General features: G+C 35.9%; 1 pseudogene; it reads right to left on the bottom strand.

Moving 5' to 3' along the window:
- Window positions 1–10305: 10305 nt before the first annotated feature.
- LOC112475297 lies at window positions 10306–10423 on the bottom strand (annotated as a pseudogene).
- Window positions 10424–10764: the final 341 nt, after the last annotated feature.

Here is a 10764-nt window from a genome sequence, read left to right as displayed (position 1 = left end):
TGCCTGTGATGAAGTATTTTGAATAGTGCTGTGGATGTCAAGGAGACATTTAAAATATCTCACTCATAATTTTTGAAAATCTTCCTCATTCAAAGTTGTCACAGCTTGACAGCTTAGCTCTGTTTTGAGTATATTCTTTTACAATGTACTACAAACTGATTGAAGAGCTGACAAATCTGCCTTAACCCAAACAAGAATCTTTAAATATATCTGATTGAAAAGAATGTTTAATGAGAATGCACATACAGACATTACATCTAGCATCCTATTTTTAAAAAGTCAAATTACACAATTAAAATCTTTACTGAAAATATGCCTCTATGCCCCTTGCAACTAGAAAAAAGAAAATCACTCCACTATCTATTGAGACAAAATGTTGAAATTATTAGAAATTTCTCTTATCAAATATTCATGTATTTTTTTCCTGCAGAAAACCCAGGATTGTGTTTCCTGTGTGCACCTTTAAACAGAGTTTAATACAGTTATTGCCCAACTTATCCATTCCTTTGAGTCCAATGACTGGTCTTGGCTTGTATAAACAACTTATAAGAAAGAGACGAAAGCACTGAAATAAGGTTATTATAATTCTTTTCTAACCCAGGCTATAAAAGTAACCTTATTATTAAATACAAAAAAAAAAAAGGAATCTGTACCTTAATAAAGGGAGAGAAATTGGTTGTGGAATGCAGGAAGCAACCATGAGCTAAGGCTCTTAGTGCAATGAGGGCTTTACCCACCAAGCAAAGCAATCCCATAAAACCTGACTGACAGCGGCAGAGAAGGAATTGTAGAAACTAAAGATGTAATAGACTAAATAGATCATCTATTCCAATAGAAATATTTTACCAGATTTATACAAGACTCCTCTGAAGTTACAATACAACTTACTTCCAAGGGAGTCCAAATGCTGAACCAAAAAAAAAAAAAATGGCTTTTTTTTTTTTTTTTGGAGAGAAGGACTGCTGAAGAAACAGCCATAAGATTATCTCCAAATATTTAACTTTTGTTAAAATCCACTTGGCTCCCCGCATCCTTTCTTGCATTAAGATTATGTCACTAATAAGTAATAGATAAAGAACAAGCCAAAACATAAGGCAAAAACTCCTACCAGAGAGGAGAATGAAGCAGAGACCCTTTCCAAGTCTGGGAAGAAAGGAAGAAAGAAAAAAAAGGGAAGGATAGAAGCATCCGGGCAATCGACAACCTTCGAGAGAGAAAAAGGCACAGAAACATCCAGAAAGTTCTGTTAGAATTTGAGAGTACCAGGAAAAGATGTCCTATTGCCAGGGGTGTAGATGAGGAAGCCAGGAGCTTCTCAGAAAAGCCCAACTGTTCGTCAAGTCACCACCTTTTATATAACACGGAAGTGACAGAGCAACATCATGCTCTGTGGGCCTGGCAGATATTTAAACCATGTGATTCTATGGGCATTTCAGAGCCTCCATCCCCTCCGGGCCTGCCCAGGGTCAGTTTCCACAATGTGAATGCGGTTTCGCCTTCGGTGTGGTTCTCCAGTGGCTGTTCTACACAGAGACTCCAAACAGTTCGGAGCTTCCTGCTCTTCTCTCGGGTACAACCTAAAACAGCTCCAGCACAGGTCAGATCTTCCTGTGGCCCGCATTTTGTTCATGGAAAAGATGCACTACCCGTTTGGCCATCAGTGGACATGTAGTTATTTCTTAAATGCAGTTTTCCAGTGGCTCTCTCTGACATGAGTGAAATCCACAGTGTTCCCAAATGTAAGCTCCCTAACAGTCCCTGACAATTACATGAGCCAAATCCTTAAAATCTACCTGTCTACCTATCTACCTATCTATCTATCTATCTATCTATCTATCTATCTATCTATCTATCTATCTATCTATCTCTCTATCTATATACATTTTATTGGTTTTGTTCCCCTGGAGAACTGTGACTAACGTAGGACTAACATAATATTCTCTAAAGAAATGGCCTCACCAAATCCTCTCTTCTCAACATTTTTAGCTTTTCTATTTTGATATGAAGTTCTTTCCTTTAAACAGGCTGCATTTTAATCTAGTACCTTAATTTAGGAGTTCTTTTCTTTAAACAGGCTGCATTTTAATCTAGTACCTTAATTTAGGAGCATCTGCAACATCTTCTTACCTTTGAAAACCCTATTGCAATGTTCTGTTATAGGTGTTTATAGAGACAAGAGACAGGATAAGACCAGTGCTCAGGACAAGGAGACCTTGGAGAGTAGGGACCTCACATCCAGAGATAAAGATAGGGCCCATGGTCCATAGTAGATCCCATTATGCCTAGGAACTAAATTGGCAATTTACCACTGGTGGGAATTAGCCCATAATAACCCTGACAGGTTAGTGTCAACTGAATTGACTGTATCTGCATCTACAAGAGATGGTTTCAAACTAAAGAAGACCCAATTAACATGACTGGAAAGTTTTGTTTTGTTTTGTTTTGTTTTATTTCTTCCACTAGAGGGAATAAGTAAAAGAAAATATGGGAGCAGTGTGAAATCAGTTTTAGAAAACAAAGAAAGCTACATGTTTAGTCACATCTGAGTCATAATGAGAATTTGGGCTTTTTTCAATCTATTTCACAGAGAGAAAGTTGAGTAACTGCAGGCTAATATTTTTGGCTGTAATCAATCAACCATGATATAAGCTAAGCAGGAGTGTGCCATGGATTCACGTAGAATGTGGAAAAGCATGGAACACAGAAATAATCAGCACCCAAAGGTGAAGCAGGGCAAAAAAAAAAAAAATTAAAAAAAAAAAAGGAGTAAGAATTACAAATTGATCCAGATTAGGGCATTTCCATTAGCCTCTTCTGGGATTATCTGGAAATTCTCAAATCCTTGAAGAGGACTAATTGTAAGGAAATGACAGAACTATAATGTAGTTATGAGTGTGTTTTTATTGTTGCGTGTGAAGATGTGTGTATATAACATGCATAAATGCACATACTTATAAAATATTCATTATATATTCCTGAGGTCAGAGAGACAGGTCATAAATTTCATCTACTTCCAGATAATAACAGACCCAAACAGTGATGGGTTCTGGAAATTGACATTTGAACACTTCCGTCTTTTAAGCAACCAAGACCGACAGTGTAGTACGTAGTTAAAGGCACGTATTCTGAAGGTTTCAAATCACAGCTTTCATTTATTAGTAACGTGACCTTGGGAAAGCTATATAACCTCCTGTGTCTCATTTCCTGATGTGCAAAATGGGGATAATAGTAACTACCTCGTAGGGGTGTTATAAGGATTAATGAAGGGACTTACTATCTATCCAGCCCTCAGAATAGTACCTGGAATATGGTGAGCTTCACATAAAGATTTGTTAAATAAAACTAACATGGTAATACACATTAAGGTCATGGTTATAAATTATGTAAATTGAATATTTTATTTTATTTGGATATTTGACCTTTTTGTTGTTTCAAACCAATTGTTTTTATTCTCTTTATCACATTCAAAAAAGGGGCTAGGGACTAAAATTTCAATTACTATTTTAAAGTTGCCTAAATCAAGTGAGTTAATATAACAACTATAATTAAAATGGAGGTCTTAGGACATTATTAGAAGTGTAGGAATAGCACCAAAATATATAAGATTGTGGAGATATTAAATTAATATTTTTAAAAAGGACACAGAAATATCATTCTTTTATAGGGAAAATACAAAAACATAGTGAGGCTTTGAAATTCAAACTACCATAACTTTCTACTAGCTAGGATTTTCCTATTTGATTAAAAATTCAAGTATTTAAAAAGGTAAATTTTAAAAATCCTAGGTATGACTTATAATCAACCATCATTTAGGCCAATCTTCCATCTACTATAATCAATGAAAACTGATAAATTGGGATGATTTATCTGATGCACTATAAGATTTTTAATTAAAAATGGATCTCATTAGGTTTAATATACTGTTTTTAATCACAGGAGTGTAAACTCAAACATTAAAGATTTCAGAGATGGAAAAAAAAAAAAAGAGGATGCCTAACCTTCAGCTAACCAAAAATAAAAATATTTAATTATCCAGAATACCCCATTCTTCCAGCATTCAAGTTTATCCATAGTTCGAATGTTTTACACTGGCAAAATTATTTTCAACTACTTGTAATTTGGTAATGTGCTTGTTAACAAAGAAGAAATTTTTCTGCAACTGGTAATACAAAAAAAAAGAATAGCCACTAAAGGCCATACTCATAATAAAAGTTCACAAAGAAGTTTAGCAGCTTCGATCTTTTTTGTGGGGAATGGATTTGGTTTTCCGCACAAGCTAACTGAGAACTGAGAAATAGAGAAGGAAATGCAATATAATGGCCACCCACCGAAAGCATTCACCATGACACAGACCAGGACACATGCAAACAGATCACAATGCACACCTGGCTTTAGGGAGCTGGAATCTATGGTTATTCTATTTGTAAGCTTTGAGATTTCCCACAGTTATTTACACAAATAGAGCCTCACATCATTAAATCCTCATCAGGGCTGCCACTCTCTGCCTCTGGCCACACAGAATGTGCTAAGGAAAATGGTATTTCAGAGCTTCATCTTAAGGAGACCGAGAGGTTACAATTTTCCTTCCTGGAGCCCTCTGGCTAGAGGCTGAGAATTTCCAAGACATTCATCTTCAGTTTCTCTCAGTTGTCCTTTGTTCTGAAAGGTCATTGTCCGCTCCTTGGAAGAAGCATCGTGCCAAGCTTCTTCTTTACATATACATATAAATTCTTTTATACTGTTCAAAATAGTGGCAACCTTGAGCACAAATGCTTGGAGAATATTCTTGTTTTAGGCTGGGTTACTACAACAGAATACCATAGACTGGGCGGCTTCAACAACAAACCTTTGTTTCTCACAGTCCTGCAGGCTGAGAGGTCTGAGGTCAAGGTGCTGGCAGATTCGATTCCTGGTGAGGGCCTTCTTGCAGACTGCTGTCTTCTTGCTGTGTCGTCATACGGAGCAGGTGGGGCATGTACTAGCTCTCTCTGGTCCCTTCGTATGCACTTAATCTCATATCAGGGTTCCACCATTATGACCTCATCTAAATCTAACTATCTCCCAAAGACCCTACCTCCTAGCACTGTCATATTGGAGTTAGGGTTTCAACATGAGAAATTTGAGGGGATACACACATTCAGCCCATAATTTTCCATCTGTCCCTACATGCTATCTCAAAAGGGTTTTTGTAGACAACAGCCACATCATCACTCTCTTTGTATCTAATCCTCTGGTCACGCAAAAGGACAGCTTCGAAGTTAAGTAATATTTTCTGATCCTTCTCTTCAGATTATATGATAGAGAAAATCAAATATTAAAATGGGACGGAATAACTTAAATAAGAAGATCAGACTTTGAAATCACTATGTGTTTGATTTCATATAAAATGCTTAATCTTATTTCCTCCTCTGTCAAATTGAGTAACAATAACACCTACTTCTCAGATTATGCTGTGAATATTAAATGAGATCCAGTTCATCATTCATCCCAGGAATTCTTGAGTGCCTACTCCATGCAGATACTGTTCTAGATACTCAGGATAGCACAGTGAAGAAGACAGCACATTGTCAAAATCTTTGCATCACTGAGCTTGCATTCTATTTGGGGAGAGAAACAAATACACACAGAGAACTATGTAAAGAAACAAAAGCAGTGTGAAGGGCTAGAGAGTAACAAAGAATAAGGATAGTTGATCAAGACCTCTCTTGGGGGAAAAAAATTGAGTGGAGACCTAATAAAGTGACAGAGCAAGTCATGCACATATGTTCAAGAAGAGAATTCTAGACTGAGAGAACAGCAAGTGTAGATTTTATGAGATGGCAACATGCTTGGGGTGCTCGGGGAATAAAGAGGACATACAGTGGCCAGTGAGGAGAGTAGGAGGAAATGAGATCTGAGAAATAAGAAGAAAGGACTGGAGGCTAGCATAGAGTAAGCATTCAAAAGGAAGATATTATTAACACATTTCATCTCTGTATTACTGGTGCAGGTTAGGATTAGATGTTTTCCCTTAATACTATTAACAATCTTAAAACACACACACACACACACACACACACACACACACACACACACACACACACACACGGAAGAGATTATGGTCTCATCATTTTTCCACAACACTATCAGCACAGCTATGGGGTTCTCACTGACCCTGGGCTTTCAGTAAGTGGCAACTGCTTTTTTTCTATCCAAGGTCTCGTTCATCCTAATGAAGATGCATCATTGGCACTTGCTTCCTGCATGGCTGGGAAAATGCAGTAGAACCAAAAGACCCCATCCAGATGGAGGAGCTTGGTAGAACATCTGCCTTGTGTGTCTGTCACCTCCCTACCTCCTGCTGCTGTGTTAGCTGCCAGCCATTGCAGCAGCTCCTAAGTCAATGCTCCTCTTTTGGTGCCTTCCTGGAGCTTTAACAGATTATCTGCACCACTATTCCCAACAGCACTGTGCCTCCTTTCATAAAACTACAGAAATGTCCTTATGGAAATCTTAGTCCTTTAAAAATCTGCACTATTATTTGATCTCCGAAATTGGATCCATTAAACCATAGTCATGTCTGTAAATTTCATATCAACTGGCATTAGGCAGCTAATTCATTGCATCGATTACACAGATGGCCTATACTGCTCCATCTGACATTGAAGAAATGAGATAGCTAGGAAAAACACATTCATTCATCTCCTCTACCACCACTCTAGTCCAAATCGTTCACATCTCCTGCCTTGATTATGACAAGAGCCTCCTAACTGATCCAATCCAAACTGCCTAGCCCAAAGCATCACTTCCCTGATTATTGCTAATAGTAAATTGCCTCCTAACTAGCCTGTTGCTACTCCAATTCCTCTTACCCGAGTTGATTTTTCACACTGGGACATGTCAAGTGACATTTTTGAAACCAAATTCTGAACATCTATGTTTTGTATAAAACCTTTGTATGGTTCCCCAAAGCTATTAGGAATTATTTGTTAGACATAGATGAAGATCCCCACTGTCATGCTTACAGCGATGCACAATCTAGCCTTTGCCTAGCTGTTATCTAACAGCACTCTCCCCTTGTTCTCCATACTTTAATCTTATTTGGCCTTTTTTTTCTGTTCTGCCAATATGCTATGGTCCTTTCTGCCTTGGAGATTTTTTTTTTTTAATACTATTGCCTCAGACTGGAAATTCCTTCCAACCTCATTTCACTTCACCTACTAAGCTATCACCTTTCATATCCCGACTCAAACACCACTTCCTCAAGGATACCTGTCCTGTGCTCCTCAGACAGGACCACAACTCTCTAATCCTCTCGAATATTCCTCTACTTCTGAAGCTCTTATAGTTTGCAATTACATGTAACTGTGATTATTTTATTAAATACCCATCTTCCTCCACTAGGCTGAATTCACCAAGAAGTCAGGGCCTTCGTCTGCTTTTCTCACCTCTAAAATCCCAGGACTTTCTGGGATTTTAATGAGCACTCCAAAGCTAGTGCTCATTCCACTGCTTTCTAGACAAATTTATCAGAAAACAAATGACCATTCAGACCTCAAGAGCTCTCAATATGGAGACTGCTTGTACAGGTTTTCTATGTGACTTGATTCATTTTATGCAAGAGAAATAACAACAGCAGTATTTTCAAGAATATGCCAGGCAGTGGGATTTACCGGTAAACAAAATGCAAGACCTCTGGCTCCATAAAATTTAGCTATTAGTAAGTAAAGATAATCAATAAGCAATAAATATAATCAGTATATTATATCATTCATTGGAAGATGATATACGCTATAAAAAAGAAAACAGAGGAGTTGAGAGCATTGGGATAATGGACTGCAACCTTTAATATGTATGTGCCTAACAACAGAGTGTCAAAATGCATAAGGCAAAAACTAACAGAACTACAAGAAATAGATGAATTCACTGTTACAGGCGGAGACTTTAACACCTCTCTATCAGAAATGGACAGATCCAGCAAGCAGAAAATCAGTAAGGACATAACTGAACTCAACAGCACTCTCATCAATAACATGGATATAACTGACATCTACAGACTATTGCATCCACATTTTTCTCAAGCTCACATGGAATATTCACTAAGAAAGACCATATCCAGGTTTCTAAAACATACCTTTACAAATTTAAAATAATAGAAAACATAAAATGTATTCTCTCAGACCACAGTGGCATTAAGCTAGAAATCAGTAACAGAAAGATAGCTATAAAATCCCATAATACTTAGAGACTAAACACTATGCTTCGAATTAACACAAGAGTCAACTAAAAAAATCTCAAGATAAATTTTAAAATATTTTGAACGAAATGAGAATAAAAATACAACTTATCAAAATTTGTGAAATGCAGTAAAAGCAGTGCTTAGAGGAAAAGTTATAGTATTAAATTCATATATTAGAAAATTTTTTTAAAAATCTGAAACTAATCATCTTAGTTTCCACCTTCCTAGAAGCTAGAAAAAGAAGAGCAATAATAAAAATTAGAACTAGTATCCTGTGACCTTTCAAAACTGACCTATTAGTTCTAGAAATTTTTTATTTGGTTTGATTTAGTTTTGTTTGTAAATAAATTCCTCGGATTTCACATGTAGAAAAATCACGTTGTCTGCAAATAGAAACAATTTTATTTCTTTTTCAATTCTTATGTCTTTTATTTCTTTTTATTGCCCGTAGCACTGGCTAGTCATTCAAGTAGAATATTGCATTGGAGTGATGACATAGAATATCCTTTCCTTGTTACTTTCTTCATGGGGAAAGCATTCGGTCTCTCCCCATGAAGTGATTTTGGCTATGGCTTTGTTACAGATACACTTTATTAAGTTAAGGAAATGCTCTTTTATTCCTAGTTTTGGGAAAATTATTGTAAGAAATAAATGTTGAATTTTAGCAAATGCTTTTATTTTTGTATTGAGATGATCATATGATTTTTTTTCTTTAAAGTGTTAATTCAGTACATTACCTTGATTTTTAGATATTAGTCAACTTTACATTCTTAGGAGAAAGCCTTCTTGATCATGTTGTATTATTCTTTTTATATATTGTAGGATTGATTTTGGTAATATTTTATGGAATTTTTACAATGATATTCACAAGGGATATTGTTTTATCTACTTATTTATTTATTTTTAGTTTCCTTCTCTTGTAATGTCTTTGTCTGGTTTTCATATCAGGATAACGCTGGCTTCATAAAATTAGTTGGGAAGTATTCCCCTCTCTTCTATATTTCTGCAAAAAATTGTATAGAATTTGTGTTAATTCTCCTTTAACTGTTTATCAGTGAAACCACCCAGAACTGGAGATCTCTTTTGCAGAAGATTTTTAACTATAGTAATAGGATTATTCCAGTTACCTGGTTCATCTTCGGTGAGTTTGGTAATTCATATATTTTAAGAAATTAGTATATTTTATCTGTTGTTGAAAGTTGCATTCACATGCATAGAGTTGTTTGTAGGATTTTATTATCTTTTTAATATCTGGGAGGTCTGTGGTGATATCCACTTATTTTACTCCCGATAATGGCAATTTGTGTCTTTTCTCTCTTTTTCTGTTTGATCATCTTAACAACATCGGTGTACTTCAGAGACTTTTCAGATTTCCTACAATAAACATTTGTCATTTTATAATTAGAAAGATATTATAATTTTAAATATCATTTGAAATTTGCTTGCTTCTTCCTTTAAGTTGCAGATAATAATGCCTACAACATGGGGTTGATAGGTGGATTAAAAGTGACATGCCTATAAAAGTAACGTATGATTTGTACTCACATGTTAGCTATGATGATTATAAGTAAAGGAAGAGAGGTGCGTAAATGAATTAGAAGAATATTGTTATCCAACTTAGGAATAGATGGCAATTTCTGTATTATGATTTTAGTGGCTCAAGAGAAGAACCTAAACTTTAAAACATTGTTTCCCACATTTAGAATAAGGTTGTCCACAATTAGACATGTGACATTCATTTATTTAAAAAATGTAGTCACTTCTGAAAATGATTAATCATAACTAAAAATTCAAAGTCCCTATAAATAAATAGGCAATTATCTCATTATTTCTGAAACATCCAATACATTTCTTTGAAGACCAGTCACCTAAACTAAATCCTACAATATAGTCAACTGATTCATATTATTTAGGTCCTCAGGTAGATTATCTGTGGCCTTAGAACATGCTGACTTATGTGTCCTATGTTTCAAATTAATAAAAATTAAAAAAAACAACAACTAATATAAAACTGTTCTGAAAAGGAATAGGTCGGATTATGTACATTTATTTTATTTTTTATTTTATTTATTTATTTATTTATTTAACACCTACAGCACCTGGTATTCCTAGGTGGTCTCCCATCCAAGTACTAACTAGGCTCAACTCTGCTTAGCTTCCAAGATCAGACGAGATTGGCACGTTCAAGGTGGCATGGCCATAGACAGATTATGTACTTTTAAACCTCACCATTTGTATTAGCATAGTTTAGGGGCAAATGGGAGGGCAGGGAGAGGAAATTGTATCTTCTTTTAAAGCACATAAGGTGAGCTGTTATAAACACTCTAACCCCCAAAACGCCTTGCTAAATTCCCTCCTTCTGAAGCCCAGAAACACACTATCTGTCATTTGGAAGATGCCACTCTATAAAGAAATGATCTCCTAAATACAGAGTTCTCAGGGCCCCATGAATTAGCAGGCAGGAATGAGGTGAGAGAAATGATAAGATGAGAAGGTTTCCAATTGTAGGAGAAAGAAGAAATTAGATGAAGCCAACACATTCAGCC

Source organism: Pteropus alecto, unplaced genomic scaffold (assembly GCF_000325575.1).
Source record: "Pteropus alecto unplaced genomic scaffold, ASM32557v1 scaffold40, whole genome shotgun sequence".
Lineage (NCBI taxonomy): Eukaryota > Metazoa > Chordata > Mammalia > Chiroptera > Pteropodidae > Pteropus > Pteropus alecto.
This window is presented reverse-complemented; position numbering and strand designations above follow the sequence as displayed.